This window comes from Schistocerca nitens, chromosome 4 (assembly GCF_023898315.1).
Source record: "Schistocerca nitens isolate TAMUIC-IGC-003100 chromosome 4, iqSchNite1.1, whole genome shotgun sequence".
Lineage (NCBI taxonomy): Eukaryota > Metazoa > Arthropoda > Insecta > Orthoptera > Acrididae > Schistocerca > Schistocerca nitens.
In genome coordinates, this window is record NC_064617.1 from 153,971,403 (window position 1) to 153,995,186 (window position 23,784).

The 23,784-nt window shown below is 45.3% G+C and overlaps 1 pseudogene; it reads left to right on the forward strand.

The window, feature by feature from the left end:
- Positions 1-4,659: 4,659 nt before the first annotated feature.
- On the forward strand, positions 4,660-4,778 carry LOC126253819 (5S ribosomal RNA; annotated as a pseudogene).
- The last annotated feature ends 19,006 nt before the right edge of the window (positions 4,779-23,784 follow it).

A 23,784-nucleotide genomic window follows, 5' to 3' on the forward strand; every position in this document is an offset into this window, starting at 1 on the left:
CGTCTTCCTTGGATAGCAGGTATTATGATGTGCAGCCTAATCACAGGTATCATTTCGTTATCATTGTTCACTGTTTATAGTGTTTGCCGTTAATTTCTACATTAAACTCCTACTTAGTTGGTTTATCCAGGCTATAGCTGATCACAATAGGCTATTTGGATTGAGATATTGTTTTACATATGCCCATCTTTTTTAATTACTTCGTAGCTGCTCGCCTATTCGCTGATTCCGTTAGCGTATGGAGTTTGGTGGCTAAAGCTTTCCCTGAGCCGTTAGGCATCGGTACCTGCTTTTGTGAACAAATGAAGTATTGTTCAAGCCTACATATTCTCGGAATATACGACTGGCAGAGGTTACGGCTGCGTCCATAGCCAGCGTAAGCTTTGTCGACTTCTACAAGCCCAGCTATGTAACACCCAGAATGAGATTCCCATGTGGTATCAAAATACTTCTCTGTCTTGCACAAAAGGCTTCCAAACGATTTCACGATTTCATCTATACACGGTGGTCATAACCACTCCGTAAAGCTTGTAAAGATGTTTCAGGATAGGTTGTACTGAGAAATAATTGTTAACAGAAAATTCGATACATTGCACGGTTTTCGATTTAATTAGCAATGAAGTTAGCCAATCACGCCGTTGCGCGCGCTAATTCATGCAACCCGCCGGAAACAATTAGTATCAGTTGTTCTCATAGCGTACGAGGTGTGGCTAGAAAAAAACCGGACTAGTACTGGTGAAACAATAAAACGAATGCAATAAGGCTGAAAGTCGCGTGGCCTGTCACGTGACTCTCGCTCCGCCTACTGCTCGAGTTTCATCTGCCTCCTGCACTCAGTCTGCCCGTGGCGTCTGTTTTAAGTAGTTGACGTTTTGTCTGTGCGTCGGAAAATGTTGAGTGTACAGAAAGAACAGCGTGTTAACATCAAATTTTGTTTCAAACTAGGAAAATCTGCAAGTGAAACGTTTGTAATGTTACAACAAGCGTACGGCGATGATTGTTTATCGCGAACACAAGTGTTTGAGTGTTTTAAAGTATTTAAAGATGGCCGCGAAGACACCAGTGATGACACTCGCACTGGCAGACCATTGTCAGCAAAAACTGATGCAAACATTGAAAAAAATCGGTAAACTTGTTCGACACTTTCCTTGTCAACTCCTGTTAACTCAGACACTGCTCTGATTGTTAAACGGCGATCTTGTCGAACAAGTTTACCGATTTTTTCAATGTTTGCATCAGTTTTTGCTGACAATGGTCTGCCAGTGCGAGTGTTTGAATTCCAGGCCGACCCTCGGAAACTTCTGAGCGCCGTTGAGTGTACTGCCTTTTCTTATTTGTTCTTATTGTTTGTATTTGTATGTGTTCTAGCCGATTATTAAATTAAGGTTGCTTTGCCCTTAAGGCGTAAGATTGTTTGGGCCTTCAGCCAAATTTAAAGAACTGTTATGAGGTAAGTCCTTTGGCTTTTTAAAAATTTGTTTTGGTTTGAGTCTTAAGTGATGGTCCTTCAGCCGATTTTTTTTAAAAATTAAACTGGTCTTCCCTTTAAGGCAGGAGATTGTATGGCGCATTCAGCCAGTAGTTAAGTTCCAGAAACTAACGCTGTGTTTTTTTTTTAATTTTCCTGGCTGTTTTAATGTTTGCTCAAATAAATGAAGTTGTATGTTTGAGTGTAACTGAGAGCCGCATATTTTGGCCGCTTTCCACAATTTAAACTACCTGACCTGTCCTGTGGGTTTAGCAGGGCGTCTCAAACAATATCATGAAGTGCTGAATTTAATAGAATACGGGCCACAAGCAAGCAGTAAATTTAAAATCATCCTCCACCTATGGCTGAAATGATGGAGTGATGCCCATATAGCGAGGTACACCTAGGCTTTTCTGCCAGCTGTAAGAGCCTGGGAATGAAGCACCCGAATGCCTCATGAAGCCAGAAACATTTCCTGACTGCTCATGGGCCCTAAGCCGTTTACTGCCATCGAAATGGTGGAAGACAGATCTCCGAGTATGTCCGTGGTGAAGAATTTACGACAGATCATTCTGTCTGGGGATGTACGGTGTATGCCGATATTGCTGATAGAGACGGCAGCACCTGTATCGGCAAGAAACATTCGATGTCAAGGAGGTACTGCGTTGCGATGCAGAATGGCAGATACTGGACTTCACTGTCGACACTATTTCAAGAAAGCCTTGGGTAGCGCATTACCTTATCAATCAGTCCCCGTAGACGGCAATGCGAGAGGTTGCGACACAAGATCGAGAGGCAATGAACTGAAGGCAGTTAATAGTTATGCCAGAAGAACTGCCAACACCGTATGCGCAGCCTTCGTAACAACACCAGAAACGAACGAAGCCGTGGGCTACGCCTAGCCATCCAAGGAATCAGAATCTCGGTGACGTGGCCGGCTGTGTGGCTGAGCTCCTTACCAGCAACAACGATGCTCCCTCGGTTCAAAATTGTTCAAATGGCTCTGAGTACTATGGGACTTAACTACTGTGGTCATCAGTCCCCTAGAACTTAGAACTACTTAAACCTAACTAACCTAAGGACATCACACACATCCATGCCCGAGGCAGGATTCGAACCTGCGACCGTAGCGATGCTCCCTCGGTACAGGGGAATCCTTCATTGCAACCAGGAAGCCAACAAACAGTGCAAGAGGCAGATACAACCACGACGGTCTCCATAGCGCACAAGGAACCGGCAGGACAAGCCTATGGAACGGGGAGCGATGGAGTGCGTTGTGGAATGTACCAGGCAAAAATTGAAATTATTGTTGTTATTCTGGTCTGTAGCCCGAGGTCTGGTTTGATGCAGCTCTCCACGCTACTCTATCCTGTGCAAGCCTCTTCATCTCCGAATAACTACTGCAACCTACATCCTTCTGAATCTGCTTAATGTATTCATCTCGTGGTCTCCCTCTATTATTTTTACCCCCTACACTTCCCGCCAATATTAAATTGGTGATCCATTTATGTCTCAGAATGTGTCCTATCAACCGATAACGTATTCTGGTTAGGTTGTGCCACAAATTTCTTGTCTCCCCAGTTCTGTTCAGTACCTCCTCATTAGTTACGTGATCTGCCGATCTAATCTTCAACACCCTTCTGTAGCACCACATTTCGAAATCTTCTGATGTCTTTTTTTCTAAACTATTTATCGTCCGTGTTTCATTTCCATACGTGGCCTCACACTCGAGAAATAGTTTCAGAAGAGATTCCCTAACACTTAAGTCTATATTCGATATTAACAAATTTCTCTTGTACAGAAGCGCTTTTCTTTGCCATTGCCAGGCCAGATTTTATGTCCTATCTACCTCGGCCATCAACTGTTTTTTTTTTCTTCCCAAACAACAAAACTCATCTACAGCCTTAAGTGTCTCGTTTCCTAATCTAATTTCCTCAGCATCACATTCCATTATTCTTATTTTGCTTTTGTCGATGTTCATCTTATAGCATCTATCCAAGACACTGTCTCTTCCGTTCAGCTGCTCTTCCAGGTCCTTTGCTGTCTCTGACATATTTGCCCGCATCTCGTGGTCGTGCGGTAGCGTCTCGCTTCCCACGCCCGGGTTCCCGGGTTCGATTCCCGGCTGGGTCAGGGATTTTCTCTGCCTCGTGATGGCTGGGTGTTGTGTGCTGTCCTTAGGTTAGTTAGGTTTAAGTAGTTCTAAGTTCTAGGGGACTGATGACCATAGATGTTAAGTCCCATAGTGCTCAGAGCCATTTGAACCATCTGACATATTTACGATGTCATTGGTGACCCTCAGTCTTCATTTCTTCTCGCTGAACTTCAATTTCTATTTCAATATTTGTTTTTTTGTTTCCTTTACTGCTTGCTCAATGTACAGATTGAATAACACTGTCTCACTTCCTTCTCAGCCTCTGCTTCCCTTTATGCCCATCGACCGTTATAGCTGCCGTCTGATTTCTGTACAAGTTATAGATAGCTTTCGCTCCCTGTATTTTATCCCTGCTATGTTCACAATTTCAAAGACTATTCCAATCAACTTATAGTAGTAAACATATATTTGGCAGTATGTGTAATTTTCATTCAAAGTAGAAATAGTATTTTTTAAATTATTATTATTAGTAATATTAGCTGAAATAGTTATCGTGATGAGAGAAAGTGTAAGACAAAATTAAGTATTAATGTATGTCCCATAATTTGTGCAAGAATTAATACAGCCTGTGTTTGAATTATATGTAACGGGCTACAATAAAATAGAATAAATAGACTCCAATTATTCGCATTTATAATGCTGGCGCGAACACTTTTTCCTTGCATGTCCTGCGAAAAAAACACAGTATCTGCCATATTGCCAACTAACATGTTAATTTACACTCACGTTCAGGAAAACAGAACACTTTGAATGATCAGAGGTTGGAGTTCATATTAACATGACGTGTACATTAGTATGTTCTGCAGAAATGATTAGCATTTGAACTATGTCGGCCCGCGGGTTCAAGGTCAACATCGATATCACGGCGCAACACCACTCACCGGTAAAATGTGCCTGTGGCTCTCGTTTGTCGCTATAAACTGAAGGTAATGGATCAGTGTGACTTCAGCCGGCGTGCGGGATGCCTCGCAGACGACCGCGGGAACCGTACCGTCGAATCAGTGAGTTTGAAAGAGGGCGCATTACTGGCATGAGGGCCAACGGCCTCGGCGCAGTGATAACACCGTTTCCTGTCAGATCACCGAAGTTAAGCACTGTTGGGCTTGGCTAGTACTTGGGTGGGCCACCGTGCGGGTTTGCCGAGTGCTGTTGGCAAGCGGGGTGTACTCGGCCCTTGTGAGACCAACTGAGGAGCTACGAGGGCAGTTCAATAAGTAATGCAACACATTTTTTTTCTCGGCCAATTTTGGTTGAAAAAACCGGAAATTTCTTGTGGAATATTTTCAAACATTCCCGCTTCGTCTCGTATAGTTTCATTGACTTCCGACAGGTGGCAGCGCTGTACGGAGCTGTTAAAATGGCGTCTGTAACGGATGTGCGTTGCAAACAACGGGCAGTGATCGAGTTTCTTTTGGCGGAAAACCAGGGCATCTCAGATATTCATAGGCGCTTGCAGAATGTCTACGGTGATCTGGCAGTGGACAAAAGCACGGTGAGTCGTTGGGCAAAGCGTGTGTCATCATCGCCGCAAGGTCAAGCAAGACTGTCTGATCTCCCGCGTGCGGGCCGGCCGTGCACAGCTGCAATGGCGGAGCGTGCGAACACACTCGTTCGAGATGATCGACGGATCACCATCAAACAACTCAGTGCTCAACTTGACATCTCTGTTGGTAGTGCTGTCACAATGGTTCACCAGTTGGGATATTCAAAGGTTTGTTCCCGCTGGGTCCCTCGTTGTCTAACCGAACACCATAAAGAGCAAAGGAGAACCATCTGTGCGGTATTGCTTGCTCGTCATGTCGCTGAGGGTGACAATTTCTTGTCAAAGATTGTTACAGGCGATGAAACATGGGTTCATCACTTCGAACCTGAAACAAAACGGCAATCAATGGAGTGGCGCCACACCCACTCCCCTACCAAGAAAAAGTTTACAGCCATACCCTCAGCCGGTAAATGGTTACAGTCTTCTGGGACGCTGAAGGGGTTATTCTGTTCGATGTCCTTCCCCATGGTCAAACGATCAACTATGAAGTGTATTGTGCTACTCTTCAGAAATTGAAGAAACGACTTCAGCGTGTTCGTAGGCACAAAAATCTGAACGAACTTCTCCTTCTTCATGACAACGCAAGACCTCACACAAGTCTTCGCACCCGAGAGGAGCTCACAAAACTTCAGTGGACTGTTCTTCCTCATGCACCCTACAGCCCCGATCTCGCACCGTCGGATTTCCATATGTTTGGCCCAATGAAGGACGCAATCCGTGGGAGGCACTACGCGGATGATGAAGAAGTTATTGATGCAGTACGACGTTGGCTCCGACATCGACCAGTGGAATGGTACCGTGCAGGCATACAGGCCCTCATTTCAAGGTGGCGTAAGGCCGTAGCATTGAATGGAGATAACGTTGAAAAATAGTGTTGTGTAGCTAAAAGATTGGAGAATAACCGTGTGTATTTCAATGCTGAATAAAACAACCCCTGAGGATGACACGGCGGCCAGTCGGTGCCGTTGGGTCGTCAAGGCCTGTTCGGACGGTGTTTGTTTTTTTCATGGCATGAGGGAATTCCAACAGTAACGCACTTTGCTTCGGATATTTGTAAGCATTATGTAAAGGATTGTTGGTGGATTACACATGGGGTGAACAACAGCGAATGCTATGTCAGTAAACAAGCCTCTTGAATCAGAATACATTGAGCGTGCGACTGTACTGATTGAATGAGAGCTGAAATTGTTTCTGGTAATGGATCGGAGTGATTCGGTTGTGCATAGAGTGATTCTCAATTCTGCTTTAAGTTTATTGTTATCGAAGCACCGGTTCACTTAAATGTAGCGAAAATTATTACATCGTGTTAGATGACTGATTTATCATATGTGTAACTGGATAACTGATTATTTCGACATAAGCGTGAGTAGTTGGGTAATGTTTTCAGTAGTTGATGTAGTTAGTATTTATAGAGCAAAGAGTATTTAATGATTATATTTCTTAGTTTAAATCCTAGAGCAGTTGAGTGTTTTCTAGTATAAAGACTTGTTAGTGTCACAACTACTGAAGACCAAGGGCCATATTGTATTACTTGTAATGTTATATTTGTAAAGTAAACTTTCAAGGCTGCAAATGTCAGTTAATAATTGTGGATTAGTATTTATAGAGCAAAGAGTAGTTAATGGTTATATTTCTTAGTTTCAATCCTAGAGCAGTTGAGTGTTTTCTAGTATAAAGACTTGTTAGTGTCACAACTACTGAAGACCAAGGGCCATATTGTATTACTTGTAATGTTATATTTGTAAAGTAAACTTTCAAGGCTGCAAATGTCACAGTTAATAATTGTGGATTTTGTATTTGGTTGCCCATTGTGGGACCAGATTGTCTACTCTACAGTGTTTCTTCTTTTCTACATTGTGTCCCACAGTAATGGCCAGTATTCAGGAATTATTATTCGAAGCGATGAAGTCTAGTAAACATGGATTCTAAAACGTATACCTTACGAGCACTTCTTTGCCTTCAGCAGTGTGAAACACATCTCTTCTACTGAACAAGTGTCTTTAGCTCTTGGGGTAAGCATTTGAGCCCCTGTTTACTAGACAGTTCTTGTTTTAGTCTCTACTACCTCCTCCCAAAATGTGGAGAGCAAAGCATTTTCAGTACAAGACATTTATTTCACAGTATCGAACAGGAATGCGTGCTCGTAGCCGTAAGATAACTTTTCAAGTGTCAAGCATCTATGATGTATGAAATCATCTATGATGTAAGAAATCTATGATGTAAGAAATTGGAAAAAGGAAGGAAATTAAGAAGATGCGGCCTGCATAAGTTAAAGAACCAGAGGTTGCTGAGAGTTTCAGAGGGAGCATTAGGCAACAATTAACTAGAACAGGAGACAGGAATGCAGTACAAAGGAATGCTGTAGAAGACGAATGGGTAGCTTTGCGAGATCAAATAATGAAGGCAGCAGAGGATGAAATAGGTAAAATGATAAGACCTAGTAGAAATCTTGGATAACAAAAGGGATGTAGAATTTCACTGATAAAAGGAGAAAATATAAAACCAGAGGAAGTGAAACAGGCGAAAGGGAATACGAACGTCTGAAAAATTAGATCGACAGAGACTGCAAAATGGCTGAGTAGGAACGGCTACAGGAGAAATGTAAGGATTCAGAAGCATATTTCACTACGGGGAAGATAGTACCACCAACATGAAAATTAGAGAGGCCTTTGATGAAAAGAGAAACAGCAGTATAAGAATCAAGAGCTCGAATGGAAAACCAGTCCTAAACAACGAAGGTAGATCTGAAAGACAGAAGAAGTATGTAGAGGGTCTATACAAGGGAGATGTACTTGAGGGCACTATTATAAAAATGGAAGAAGACGTAGATGAAGATGAGATGGGAGATACAATACGGCGAGAAGAATTTGAAAGAACACTGAGAAACTTAGGTTCAAAGGCCCTGGGAACAGACGACATTACATCAGAATTGCTATAGCCTTGGGAGAGCTACGCATGGCAAAACTCTTACGTCTGGCTGGCAAATGGCTCTGAGCGCTATGGGACTTAACATCTATGGTCATCAGTCCCCTAGAACTTAGAACTACTTAAACCTAACTAACCGAAGGACATCACACAACACCCAGTCATCACGAGGCAGGGAAAATCCCTGACCCCGCCGGGAATCGAACCCGGGAACCCGGGCGTGGGAAGCGAGAACGCTACCGGACGACCACGATCTGCGGACCTTACGTCTGGTGTGGAAGATGAATGAGACAGGTGATATACTCTCAGACTTCAAGAAGAAAATAATTCCAATTCCAAAGAAAACTGGTGCTGATAGGTGTGAATATTACCGAACTATCAGTAATAAATCTTGGTTGCGAAATATTAACATGACTTCTTTACAGAAGAATGGAAAAACTGATAGAAGCCGACATCGGGGAAGATTGAATTCCAGAGAAATGTAGGAACGCGCGAGGCAACATTGACCCTATGACTCATCTCAGAAGATGACTTAAGGAAAAGTAAACCTACGTTTATGGCATTTGTAGACTTGGAGACGACTTTTGATAATGTTGACTGGGATACTCTCTTTGAAATTCTGAAGGTAGCAGTGGTAAAATAGAAGGAGCCAAAGACTATTTACAACTTGTACAAATACAAGACGGCAGTTATAAGAGTCGAGGTGCGTGAAAGGGAAGCAGTGGATGAGAAGGGAGTGAGACAGGGGTGTAACCCATCCCCGATGTAATTCAATCTGTACATTAAACAAGCAGTAAAGGAACCCATAGAAAAATTTGAAGTAGGAAAATAAATAAAATCTCTGATGTTTGCCGATGACATTGTAATTCTATCAGGGATAGCAAAGCACTTGGAAGAGCAGTTGAACCGAATTGACTTTGTCTTGAGTGGAGTACATAAGATGAACGTGAACAAAAGCAAAACAAGAATAATAAAATGTAATCGAATTAAATCAGGTGATGCTGGGGGAATTAGATTTGGAAATGAGACACAAAATATTAGATGAGTCTTGCTATTTGGGCACAAAAATAAGTAATGTTCAAATGTGTGTGAATTCCTCAGGGACCATACTGCTGAGGTCATCGGTCCCTAGACTTACACACTACTTAAACTAACTTAATCTAACGTATGCTAAGAACAACACACATACCCATACCCGAGGGAGGACTCGAACCTCTGGCGGGAGGGGCCGCGTAATCTGACACAGCGCCCTAGACCACGCGGCTACTCCGCGCGGCAATGGCCGAAGTAGAGAGCATATAAAATGTAGATGGGAAGTGGCAAGAAAATCATTTCTGAAGAAGAGAAATGAAATGAAATGTCGTGTGGCTGGAGCTTCTCTTCCGGTAGACCGATCGCCTAGTGCAAGTCTGTTTAGCTGACGTCACTTCGGAGACTTGCTTGTCGATGGGGATGAGATGGTGAAGACAACACAACACCCAGTCCCTGAGCGGAGAAAATCTCCGACCCAGCTGGGAATCGAACCCGGGCGCCTTTGCATAGCATTCCGTCGCGCTGACCACTTAGCTGTCGAGGCGGAATGAAGAAGAGAAATTTATTAAATCGAATATAGCTCATGTGTGAGAAAGTTTTCTTTGAAAGCATTTGTCTCGAGTTAGTCATGTATGGAGGTGAAACACGGACGAGAAACAGTCTAGACAAAAAGAGAATAGAAGCTTTCGAAATGTGGTGCTTCAGAAGAATATTGAATATTAGTTGGGTAGATCACGTAACTAATAAGAAGGTACTGGATAGAACTGGCAAGATAAGAAACTTGTAACACAATTTGACCAAAAGAATGGATCGATTGATAGGACGCGTTCTGGACCATCAAGGGATCACCAATTTAGTATCAAAGAGAAGTGGGGGGGGGGGGGGGTAAAAATCGTCAAGGGAGCTCAAGAGATGAATACAGCAAGCAGATTCAGAAGGATGTAGGTTGCAGTAGTTATTCGGAGACGAAGAAGTTCGTACAGAATAGTGTAGAGCTGCATCAGTCCAGTCTTCAGACTAAAGACCACAACAACATGATGTATGTATCCAGACTGAAGCGATGAATGACGATTTATACCAAGACTGGGATTTTAACGGCCTCTTGCTCATTAGGCGGATGCGCTAACCACTACGCCACCCTGGCACAACTGCTCAAAATGGCTCTGAGCACTATGGGACTCAACTGCTGAGGTCATTAGTCCCCTAGAACTTAGAACTACCTAAACCTAACTAACCTAAGGACATCACACACATCCATGCCCGAAGCAGGATTCGAACCTGCGACCGTAGCGGTCTCGCAGTTCCAGACTGCAGCGCCAGGACCGCGCGGCCACTTCGGCCGGCGGCACAACTGCACCGACTATCCTAGCACGCCTCCCTCCTCAGTCTAAATTCCCATAGCCTCACCCCAGTAACATTCCGCGTAAGCTCCAACAGCATCGAACGTAACGAAGGATTCTGCCTGAAACGATCCCCGATTCTACATGGTAAATAAATAGTTATTAAAAATGGAGCCACATGTGCACAACTCCCAGCCTGAATCCCACTCTCATGCATCAGTGGTCCCCAAACTTTGATATTAAGTATTTTGCTGATCTCGTTATGGCTCTTCATCACTAATTTCGTCCTTGGTTAGTTTTCTCTAAGTCCACATACTGTGTTCATTAGGCTGTTCATTCCGTGCAACATATTACGTAATTCTTGCTCTCTTTCATTAAGTATGCTGTCACTGATATCTTTTCGAGGTAAATTTTAATCCCTCTCCCGAAACTTTATCAATTCCTTCTTCGATGTACAAACTGAGTAGTTTTGTACTGCCTACTCATTTCAAACGCCCTTCAAAGTCCTTAGCCGTCACTTCCTATTTCATATTTCTCCTTTTTCCCACACAGCTCGCTGAACTCAGATATTGAATAACGTGGAGGATAGCCTACAATCTTGTCTCTTTCTCTCTCTCGTTTTCTGTTTCTCTTTTATGTGCTTCGGCACTTCAGCATGATTTCTGTGCGAGTTGTAAATAACCTTACGCTCCCCGTGTTAGAATGTCAGTGTGTGTACTGCACTCAACGTTCTCAAATTATTACTTCTGTTAAATATTCCCCGCCAACTTACATATTTTATATGTACCATCGCGCAAACAGTGTAATGACTTAATATGTTTGCTTGGACGCCTACACGTGGTGGAGGCTGTGGAGTGAGTCCCTCAAGTGTTTGGGCGACCCAGCCGCGGAGCTGGGCGGCGCCAGACGAGGAGGCCGAGTCGGCCTGACCACTGACCCGCTTAATCGAACGGCGGGCCGCTGACGTAACGCCGCGCCAACAGCCTTAAAGAGCTTCCGACGCTTTCTACTGCATCATTTACATACATCGTAAACAGTAACGGTCCTACCACGCTTCTTTTGTGTACCCCGAAATTACCTGTCGAGTTTGTTCCTTTAAGAACGATGTGTTTTCTGTCTTCAAGGAAGTCTTGAATCCGTGAAAATCTGGCCCGTTGCTCGGTAAGCTCGTATTTTTGACTAAATGTGCTTTCAGCCATCTCCAGTTGGCATAATAGACATTGAATCTCCAGTTAGTACATCGTTAAAAACATCGACTACAATTTCAATGCTGCAGCTGCCCTGTAGAAATTGCAATTTGTTTTAACAATTACACTTTACTACCTGTACATTCACGATATATTACTTGTTAGAAGTACTTACTTCTTATGCAGCTTTTAGTTGCTCCAGTTATTCGCATTTATAATCATGGCATGAAACTTTTTCCTTGCATGATCCACGAAAAAAACACAGTATCTGACATATTGCCAACTAATATGTTAATTTACACTCACGTTCAGAAAAACAGAACATCTTGAATGATCAGAGATAGGACGTTCATATTAACATAACATGTACATTGTATTGTATGTTAAGCGGGGGCCTAGAAACGACGGAGAGTCTCCGTCCCCACGATGACTACCACAGTCCACTTCACCCCTCCGCCGCTCCACACCTAAGCACTCTTTCAGCGTTATTGTACGGTTCGGCCCCCGGTGGACCCCTCCAGGGAACGACTCACACCGGACGAGTGTAATCCCTATGTTTGCGTGGTAGAGTAATGGTGGTGTACGCGTACGTGGAGAACTTGTTTGCGCAGCAATCGCCGACACAGTGTAGCTGAGGCGGAATAAGGGGAACCAGCCGGCATTCGCCGAGGCAGATTCAGAAACGCCTAAAAACCATCCACAGACTGTCCAGCTCACCGGACCTCGACACAAGTCCGCTGGGCGGATTCGTGCCGGGGACCAGCCGCTCCTTCCCAATCCGGAAAGGCGTACATTAGACCACACAGCCAACCGGGCGGGCTGAACATGTACATTAGTATGTTCTGCAGAAATGATTAGCATTTGAACCATGTCGACCCACGGGTTCAAAGTGAACATCGGTATCGCTGCGCAACTCACCAACCGGTAAAATATGCCTGGGGCTCTCGTTATGAACCGAAGGTAATGGATCAGTGTGACTTCAGCAGGCGTGCAGGATGACTCGCAGACGTATGTGCGAACCCTACCGTCAAATCAGTGGGTTTGAAAAAGGGCGTATTATAGGGATGAGAGAGTGTGATGCATCCATCCGGAAAGATGCGGCTCGTGTGGGATGGTGTTTAGGCACTGGAAAGGGTGTGTGCACAATGGTTCACCAAAGGCCGTAGAACACTGCGAGATGGGTTTGATTACACCACCCAGCCACCCATACCACCCTCGACACCTCATACGAATGGCATTGCAGGACAGATCTGCGCTTTCCTCGGATTTGGCGGAACAGCGGAACAGTACAACACATTGTACACTGTAAGTGGTGACAATCCGTCGCCGTTTATTACGGCATCGGTTACGTGTGCGTCGTCCACTTCTCCGCCTGTCTTTGACGAATGTCCAGAAACACGCTAGACGGCAATGGTTTGTGCAACGGCGTCACTGGGGCAGGAATGGAAACAGATAGAGTTTTAGAACGAATCCAGTTTCTGTTTCTATGAAAATGATGGCCGCATTTTGGTTGGCCTCTTACATGGGGCGCGGCGTCACAGTGACTGCAATCGGACATTGCATACAGCGCCAACTCAAGGCCGTGTGGTGTGAGGCGCTATTGAGTAAAACCACAAATCACAGTTGTTGCGTGACCAGAGTGACTAGAACTAAGTCTTTAATTATTTTTTTACTATTAAGCACGGACCAACAGAATTTTCCCTGACAAGGACAAATCACACTTATCCTATTCATTTCTACATCTACATCTACATGGATACTCTGAAAATCACATTTAAGTGCCTGGTAGAGGGTTCATCGACCCCCCTTCACAATTCTCTATCATTCCAATCTCGTATAAGCCGTGGAAAAAATGAACACCTATGTCTTTCCGTACGAGCTCTGATTTCCATTATTTCATCGTGGTGATCGTTTCTCCCTACGTAGGAGGAGAAAGTTGGTGACTGGAATTTCGTGAGAAGATTGTGTCCCAACGAAAAATGCCTTTCTTTTAATGATGTCCAGCCTAAACCCTGTATCATTTCTGTAACACTCTCTTCCATATTTCGCGATAATACAAAACGTGCTGCCTTTCTTTGAACTTTTTCGATGTACTCCGTCAGTCCTATCTGGTAAGGATCCCACACAGTGCGGCAGTATTCTAAAAGAGGACGGACAAGCGTTGTGTAGGCAGTCTCCTTAGTAGGTCTGTTACATTTTCTAAGTGTCCTGCCAATAAAACGCAGCCTTTGGTTCGCCTTCCCCACAACATTTTCTATGTGTTCCTTCTAATTTAAATTGTTAGTGACAGTAATATATAGGTATTTAGATGAATTTACTGCTTTTAGATTAGAGTGATTTATCGTGTAACCGAAGTTTAACGAGTTCCTTTTAGCACTCATGTGGATGACCTTACCCACAATATACAAGCCCAACGCAATCTGTCTGCTATACATTGACAACATGCCTTCCGTTGATTAACACAAAAGAACAGCCCTGAATTGTAAGAAATCCTAACAATAATAAAAATTCAAAAATCATGAAATTAAAGAAATATGAAACTATCTCTAGCTCTGTTAATTGCCTAAACTCATTTCAATCCAGATCCCGATAGTTGAAACCCAATTCTTTTTCATAGGTCACTTACCTCACAGAAAATTTCCATAACACGATCTACAACAATTACAGCAAGTAGCAGCAACAGCCAGCTAAATAAAAAGGATTCTAACTACTATACATTCAAACTACTAGGAGGCGTATGGTTAGCGAAAGAAAGATTATGTTGAAGAGGAAACAATGTACACTCCTGGAAATTGAAATAAGAACACCGTGAATTCATTGTCCCAGGAAGGGGAAACTTTATTGACACATTCCTGGGGTCAGATACATCACATGATCACACTGACAGAACGACAGGCACATAGACACAGGCAACAGAGCATGCACAATGTCGGCACTAGTACAGTGTATATCCACCTTTCGCAGCAATGCAGGCTGCTATTCCCCCATGGAGACGATCGTAGAGATGCTGGATGTAGTCCTGTGGAACGGCTTGCCATGCCATTTCCACCTGGCGCCTCAGTTGGACCAGCGTTCGTGCTGGACGTGCAGACCGCGTGAGACGACGCTTCATCCAGTCCCAAACATGCTCAATGGGGGACAGATCCGGAGATCTTGCTGGCCAGGGTAGTTGACTTACACCTTCTAGAGCACGTTGGGTGGCACGGGATACATGCGGACGTGCATTGTCCTCTTGGAACTGCAAGTTCCCTTGCCGGTCTAGGAATGGTAGAACGATGGGTTCGATGACGGTTTGGATGTACCGTGCACTATTCAGTGTCCCCTCGACGATCACCAGTGGTGTACGGCCAGTGTAGGAGATCGCTCCCCACACCATGATGCCGGGTGTTGGCCCTGTGTGCCTCGGTCGTATGCAGTCCTGATTGTGGCGCTCACCTGCACGGCGCCAAACACGCATACGACCATCATTGGCACCAAGGCAGAAGCGACTCTCATCGCTGAAGACGACACGTCTCCATTCGTCCCTCCATTCACGCCTGTCGCGACACCACTGGAGGCGGGCTGCACGATGTTGGGGCGTGAGCGGAAGACGGCCTAACGGTGTGCGGGACCGTAGCCCAGCTTCATGGAGACGGTTGCGAATGGTCCTCGCCGATACCCCAGGAGCAACAGTGTCCCTAATTTGCTGGGAAGTGGCGGTGCGGTCCCCTACGGCACTGCGTAGGATCCTACGGTCTTGGCGTGCATCCGTGCGTCGCTGCGGTCCGGTCCCAGGTCGACGGGCACGTGCACCTACCGCCGACCACTGGCGACAACATCGATGTACTGTGGAGACCTCACGCCCCACGTGTTGAGCAATTCGGCGGTACGTCCACCCGGCCTCCCGCATGCCCACTATACGCCCTCGCTCAAAGTTCGTCAACTGCACATACGGTTCACGTCCACGCTGTCGCGGCATGCTACCAGTGTTAAAGACTGCGATGGAGCTCCGTATGCCACGGCAAACTGGCTGACACTGACGGCGGCGGTGCACAAATGCTGCGCAGCTAGCGCCATTCGACGGCCAACACCGCGGTTCCTGGTGTGTCCGCTGTGCCGTGCGTGTGATCATTGCTTGTACAGCCCTCTCGCAGTGTCCGGAGCAAGTATGGTGGGTCTGACACACCGATGTCAATGTGTTCTTTTTTCCATTTCCAGGAGTGTATTTAGAAAATTTTACCTTATTCATGTAACATACAGTTCCAAAAATTATATAATTGTCAATAATCCTACTACCCAAACATTATCAACCATACATCCATTATCGCACCTTTCCTTGCATCTTTTCGTATAAGAAATTTCATCTCACGTTACATTGCGTATCCTACCAACAGTGAGTCTCCACTAAGAAAAGCATGTCCATACACTTCTCTATCGCCGCGCGGGGTAGCCGCGCGGTCTGGGGCGACTTGTAACGATCCGTGCAGCTCCCCCCGTTGGAAGTTCGAGTCTTCTCTCGGACATGGGTCTGTGTGGCATGTGTGTGTGGGTTATCCATAGTGTAAGTTAGTTTAAGTTAGATTAAGTGGAGTGTAGGCTTAGGGACCGATGACCTCAGCAGTTTGTGTCCCATAAGACCTTACCACAGATTTTTTACTTTTTTATCCACTCGGTAACTGCTAGTCCGTTCACCCACAGAATCTCTTGCCGAGGGCACAGAGCGCTGTCAGCGACATTAACAGTGTCTATAGGGCTGCCAACATACAAACAGGCTACTTACAGTGACCTACGTGAGTAACATCCTGCAAACGGTAGCTGTACCCTTACTGTTCAACACCCACACGCCATTTTTCCTCATGAAAATACACGACCACGTGTTGGTGCAGAAACACGTGCCTTCTTGGTGTCACAGTATGTTAGCCTTCTGCCCTGGCCTACCAGATGACCAGACTTGTCACTAATCGAAAATGTGTGGTATATCGTGAAACGACGGGGGCAGCGCTGTGACCCAATACCAACCACCAGAAATGAACTTTGGAACCAGGCGAATGCAGCGTGGGATGGTATATCACAGGATTCCATTCGCGCCTTAGACGCGTCGATGCCATCACGCATGGGACAAGCTATCAAGGCACATGGCGGACCCTGTGCCGACGAGGCAGCAGGGCACATGCTCAGCCGAGCTGAGTGAAATCCTATCATTTAGCAGAACGTATTAATGTACATGTCCTATGTATATGAACGTCCTGTCTCCAGTCGTTCAAGGCGTTCTGTTTTCTCTACTCATGAATGTATATGTTCAAAAATGGTTCCAAGCACTATGGAACTTAACATCTAATGCCATCAGTCCCCTACACTTAGAACTATCTAAACCTAGATAACCTAAGGACTACACACACATCTTTGCCCGAGGCAGGATTCCACCCTGCGACCGTAGCAGCTGCGCGGTTCCGGACTGAAGCGGCTAGAACCGTTCGGCCACAGGGACCAGCGAAAATCATGTCTATGGTCGCAGAGTTACACTTTGCTGTTAATCATACCGAAACTTAAATTCAAAATATTTAATGTGTACACCGAATTGACTTCACGATACTTCCCGAATGCAAGTACAGAATGTAACTCTAACATAATTTTTCAATGTAAAGAAACATGGCAGTCGGCAGCATGGCGCATACTGCGCTCTTTCATGCAACAAGCAAAGAAAAAGTGTTTGAGCCACGATAATAAATGCGAAAAATTGGAACAACAACAACAGAATACAAAGTAAGTACATCTAACAGGGCCGGCTGGTGTGGCCGAGCGGTTCTAGCCGCGTCAGTCTGGACCCACGCGACTGCTACCGTTGCAAGTTCGAATCCTGCCTCGGGCATGGATGTGTGTGATGTCCTTAGGTTAGTTAGGTTTAAGTAGTTCTAAGTTCTAGGGGACTGATGACCTCAGATTAAGTCCCATAGTGCTCAGAGCCATTTGAACCATTTTTGAACATCTAACAAGTAATACATCGTAAGAATGCAACTCGCCAAGTGTGATAGAAAAACAAAACTGTAATTCGGTAGGGCAGCTGAAGCATCTAAATTACAGTCAATGTTTAAATACATACTACTGCAAGTGAAGATGCTTTAAAGCCGGAAACGCATATCGGCACAAGTAAAAATATATTAAAAAGTGGCAGGTTGCTGTGTTCCTTAAAAACAATGTGAAATGTTATTTAGTATTGCAACACAAACTGCGATAATTCTCCCTAACCAAATGTTGTCCAAAGGTAACTTAGGCAGCCCATGCTCAAAAATGTTATAAAAATTGGGTGGAAGCTTATAATCGGAAGGTTACTTAACTCTGAAGCTTTGTGCATATTGCCGACCGCGGTGGTCTAGCGGTTCTAGGCGCGCAGTCCGGAACCGCGAGATTGCTACGGTCGCAGGTTCGAATCCTGCCTCGGGCATGGATGTGTGTGATGTCCTTAGGTTAGTTAGGTTTAAGTAGTTCTAAGTTCTAGGGGACTGATGACCACAGATGTTAAGTCCCATAGTGCTCAGAACCAACCTTTGTGCATATTAATTTAAGGTTCAAAAAATGGTTCAAATGGCTCTGAGCACTATGGGACTCAACTGCTGAGGTCATTAGTCCCCTAGAACTTAGAACTAGTTAAACATAACTAACCTAAGGACATCACAAACATCCATGCCCGAGGCAGGACTCGAACCTGCGACCGTAGCAGTCTCGCGGTTCCCGACTGCAGCGCCTTTAACCGCACGGCCACTTTTTTTTTTTTTTTTTTTTTTGTAATCTCATTTTTTGTTCGTTATTGTTCGTTTCAATTGTTCGTGGCGGACGTCACCTGACGCCCGTTGAAGTTCGTTATTGATCCATTCACTCAGTTTTTTTTATTACAGGGGGCAGCTAACCCTCTGACCGAGCACGCTGAGCTACCGTGCCGGCAGACCACTTCGGCCGGCATTAATTTAAGGACGGAATATGTAAATGACTCTTATCTTGTAGCACAAAGTGGCACGAGCGCCACCGGAACCTTTCTTTTCTACCACATCTGGCATATTAGGTCTCTAAGAATCGTGTGGTTGCCACACCTCACTGAATTTAAGCGCCTCTTTGAACAGATAAGCACGACGTGGGGTCGGCGCATTCCGGCGCCTTGCGAGAAGTCACGAAGTGGCCCGCCGGGAGTGACGTCACTCGGTGTTGGCGCCGCTCTCAGCAGGCGCGTGCGGTCAACGACGCACCGCGCTTCACCGAGCGAATGCGCCACGGTGCTCAGGTCACGGTTATCGGGATTTTTTCCAAACAAGGTCGTGACTTTTACAAAACACGACACTTATACACTTCGCAATATTAAGATATTTGAACGTGTGGTTTTTGCAATCATTTTCGCATCCGTGGACACACTAAAATGGGAGGGCACGAAGTACAAATGAGTTTTTGTTAACATACAAATATAAACAGCCACTTTATTACAACAAAAGTTTTATCTATGTCAAAGACTTTGCCCTGGCCGCTCATTGTGAAACATATGAAGATGTACGCGGTGTTGAAAAAGTCTCTTCGCAGTGCCGTATGATTGTTAGCCGCGCATACCGTATGATTGTTCCCCTGCCTTCCCTTCAAGTGGACTCTCCCAACATTCCACTGTTCCATTTATCTCAGCCAGCGTTGGTGTGTGTCGTTACGTGTTGACGTGAACGTTTAAGTTTAGTTCCTTTGTTCGTTTGTTTCGTTTTTGTCACTGTTGAAATGCTAACCATTGAAGAACATGTGCTTTTAGTCGAGCAAGTGTTCAATGCTGGCCGTAAATACACAGTTTCAGTTCGTCAAACATTTAATTCAGTTTTCCCGGAGACAAGACTCCCACCCACATCGCGTTACTGTGCGAGATTTGATTAACAAATTTCGAAGTACGGGTTCAGTGACAGATGCACCGAGAAGTGGTCGTCCTAGCGTTTTGTCTGAGGATAAACTACTCGATATTTCCGATAAAATGTCCATGAGGCCGAACAAGTCAGTAAGAAAACTCGCCCAGGAAATCGATATTGGTGTCGGAACGGCTGCAAGGAAAAAATAGAACTTTTCCCATACAAAGTGACAGTCGCTCAAGAACTGAAAAATATTGATCATGGCAAGAGACTGCATTATTGTCAAAGGTTCAAAAATTTCGTTCAGCAAAATGGAAGGGATATTCTTAATGAAACATTTTTCACTGATGAGGCGTGGTTTCATTTATCCGGGTACATTAACTCTCAAAATTCTCGTATGTGGAGTACTGCAAATCCATTGTGTATTCATGAGGAACCACTTCATTCTGTGAAAATAGGACTTTGGATTGCAATTTCTAGACGTCGGATTGCGGATCCCATATTTTTCAACGAAACAATAAACGCACGACGATACTGCAATGATATTCTGTACCCATTCATAGGAGAACTTGTGTTAAGTGAAATACTGAACGGTTACTTTCAACAAGGTGGTGCAACCGCGCATACAGCTCGCTTTCCAATGTCACTGCTTGCTGATTTTTTGGTGATCGCATAATTTCACAGGGACTTTGGCCTCCACGATCGCCTGACCTAACAGCACCTGACTTTTTCTTCTGGGATGCAGCGGATGCAACTGTCTATAAAAAACCGTCCAAAATCCTTCAATGAATTGAAAACTGCAATATCCACTGTCACTGCTTCTGTTACAGAAGAAATGTTACAGCATGTGTTTGGGAACATGGTAAGACGAATTGAGCTGGGGGAGGGGGGGGGGGGAGGGGACGACGACGACGACGACGACGACGACATTTTCAACATTTAATGTGAAAATTTGTGAGTAAAAATGAATATTCAATAAATTAATATCTTGTATTTCACTTTCATTTCGGTATATTCACTGCGGCATACGGCACGCGCGGCTAACAATCATACGGCACTGCGGAGAGACTTTTTGAACACCTCGTAGAACTTACTCTTCATTGTGCTCTGAAAGGGCTTCATACAACGCTAACCACCTAAAGACCCACCCCTCAAAAACTCTATTCTGTGATTTGCATTTCAGGAGGCCTCAAGAAAACGAAATGTGTCTTTCACCGTCACACCCTTGGGACATTGCTTCACTACAAAATACCTGTAATAATAATGGACCTTTCCCTTCACCTTCAGTTCAAAAAAATGTTCAAATGTGTGTGAAATCTTATGTGACTTAACTGCTCAGGTCATCAGTCCCTAAGCTTACACAGTACCTAACCTAAATTATCCTAAGGACAAACACACACACACCTATGCCCGAGGAAGGACTCGAACCTCCGCCACGCAGAGTTCATGACTGCACCGCCCCAGACCGCTCGGCTAATCCCGCGCGGCTCACCTTCAGTCTTCAGACGACATTGCTCCAAGTACAAACAGAAAACCAGCTCTCGGAATGAGGCAATCAAGAGGTACAGTGTAGGGAGCTAAGCCACAATTAGTTCTGCAGTAGGGTATGCCTCCCCTGTTTGGTATAAATCATCTGATTTCAAAACTGTGGATCCTGCTCTGAGCGAAGCTTGCGGGGTGATTACAGAGTGCTTAAAACCTATTGTGTTGAGAAGATTTAATGTGTTGTTGGTGTGACTCTTCAAAATATGAGACGAGAAGTTGCCGCCGACTACGAGCGACTGAAGGATGACCCGTTCGAGCTCAACCACTGTTTGGCCATGGAAACGTATCTCAGCCTAGTCTAAAATAATGAAAACCTTTGAAGCTCCCTCCAGACAAGGCAAGACTTTTTGATGGAACCGCGAGAATATCTTCCGGCCAGCCACAAAGAGGAATGGGGTGTTTGAAGGTGTCTTGACCGCATAACTGGTGTCTGTATGACAAAGTCTCTTGAACTAAGGGGTTTCGCATCGGAGTACAGCAAGTATGAGCGTGGAGAAAAAGGGCTATGGAACGCCTATGCCAGTGTCCTCCTTGGTCACTTACTTGTTCAATGCCGGACTTTATGACTGCGATAATGCCCTAGGTATAGCTCGATTATGGATAAATGTGATGTGATTTGTAAATTTGATCGATGATATTTCTCAATGTCCGTTTTCTTGTAAATATATCCTATGTATTACTGCTTTTAATGTGCTGTTACGATTCTGACATGACTAAACAAAATAAGTACGGAGAGTACTTTACTCAACTTATGAATAAACCTTACACCGTACTTAAGAAATGGCGTCATTTAACACCGTAACTTACTGTTAAAAGTATTCTTTACTAAGCGATCGGTTCCGGTCAAAGACCATTTTCCGGTACGGCTTGGGTTAACAGCATGCGTTACATTGAAATACAGGGACGTCAAAAAAGAAGCACAGTGTCAGAAAGTCTATTGCAAACTGTGTAGGGGATAAACATGCTTTCATGGTATAGAATACTTAAATGATACCACAATCGATCAGACTATAGAACTACAAAACATGTCTATAACATCCCCCTGCGGGTCCGGGGGTTAGAATAGGCCCGAGGTATTCCTGCCTGTCGTAAGAGGCGACTAAAAGGAGTCCCTCCCCATCAAGGGGGTAGTTAGCGCCTGCGTCCGGAGACGGACGGTTCCACGACCTATATTTGCGGTCATTTTGATTTTTCACTACTTCTGGTTTCTTCCTTCCTTTGGTTGGTTCCTTTCTTTGTTCTTCTCCATCTCACTGTCTTAGTTACTCTTTCCCTTGCGCCGGCCAGAGTGGCCGAGCGGTTAAAGGCGCTACAGTCTGGAACCGCACGACCGCTACGGTCGCAGGTTCGAATCCTGCCTCGGGCATGGATGTGTGTGATGTCCTTAGGTTAGTTAGGTTTAAGTAGTTCTAAGTTCTAGGGGACTTATGACCACAGCAGTTGAGTCCCATAGTGCTCAGAGCCATTTGAACCATCTTTCCCTTGCCTTCTTCTCCTTGCCTTCTTCTCCTTGCCTTCTTCTCTTTGCCTTCTCTGGTCTCCGCCTCGGCGTTTGAGACAGTCTGTCCTTTCTCTCCCTCTCTCCCTTCTTTTTCCTCTTCTTCCTTCCTCCCTGTGCGTGCCTGAAGGCCGACCCACGCGTTCGCACGCGTAGCCGGTGACGGGGTAACGCGTAATTCCCCGCCCTGGATAGACAAGTAAGGCACGCACGTACACCCTGGTAAAGGCCAGGCCCAGGGAGGGGTGATTGCCTGAGCTGATACCTTCCGACCATGCCGATTGGTCCCTCCGTCCGTTTCTCGGGAGGTGTGACCTGAGGTGTAAACATTCACCTAAGGCGGGAGTGCCCTCTGAGAGGGTCCCCACAAGGAAGGAGCGCGCCATCGGAGACGCTGGCAATCATGGGGGATTCCTCCGCAATGGATTTCTCTCCTTCTTCTCTCTCGACTTCTGCCCAGCCACCAGTGACAAAAGTACTACCGCCTGCCCCACAGTTCCTCGTAGTTTCTCGATCTGAGGACGGAAAGGATTTTTCATCTGTCAACCCTTTCATTATCCAGAAGGGCGTAGATGCCATAGCCGGATCTGTCAAGTCTTGTACCAGGTTACGTAACGGTACCTTGTTACTAGAAACTGAGAGCGCCTTTCAGGCACAAAAACTGCTTCGGGCCACACTCCTGTACACGTTCCCTGTTTGGGTGGAGGCTCACCGCACTTTGAATTCGTCTCGTGGTGTGGTATCTACTAGATCACTCGACGGATTGACTGACGAGGAGATTCAGTCTTTCCTCGCTGAGCAGGGGGTGACGGCTGTCCATAGGGTCATGAAAAAGGTCAACAATGACCTTGTACCGACCCGGACACTTTTCTTGACCTTTGATAGTGTTCAGCTGCTGTCGCGCATCAAAGCGGGCTACGAGGTTATTTCTGTTCGCTTCTATGTCCCGACACCTACGCGCTGCTACCAGTGTCAGCGTTTTAATCACACTCGCCAGTCTTGTTCCAATGCGGCTAAATGTGTCACTTGTGGCAGGGATGCCCATGAGGGTGACTGTCCACCTCCGTCTCCTCGTTGTGTGATCTGTCAGGGTGACCATGCAGCGTCCTCCCGCGACTGTCCCATCTACAAGGAAGAACGCTGTATACAGGAAATTCGGGTCAAAGAGAAAGTGTCCACCTCGGCTGCTCGCAAGCTATTTGCTAGTAGGAAGCCCACGCTGCTCCCCGCGGGGAAATACAGTACTG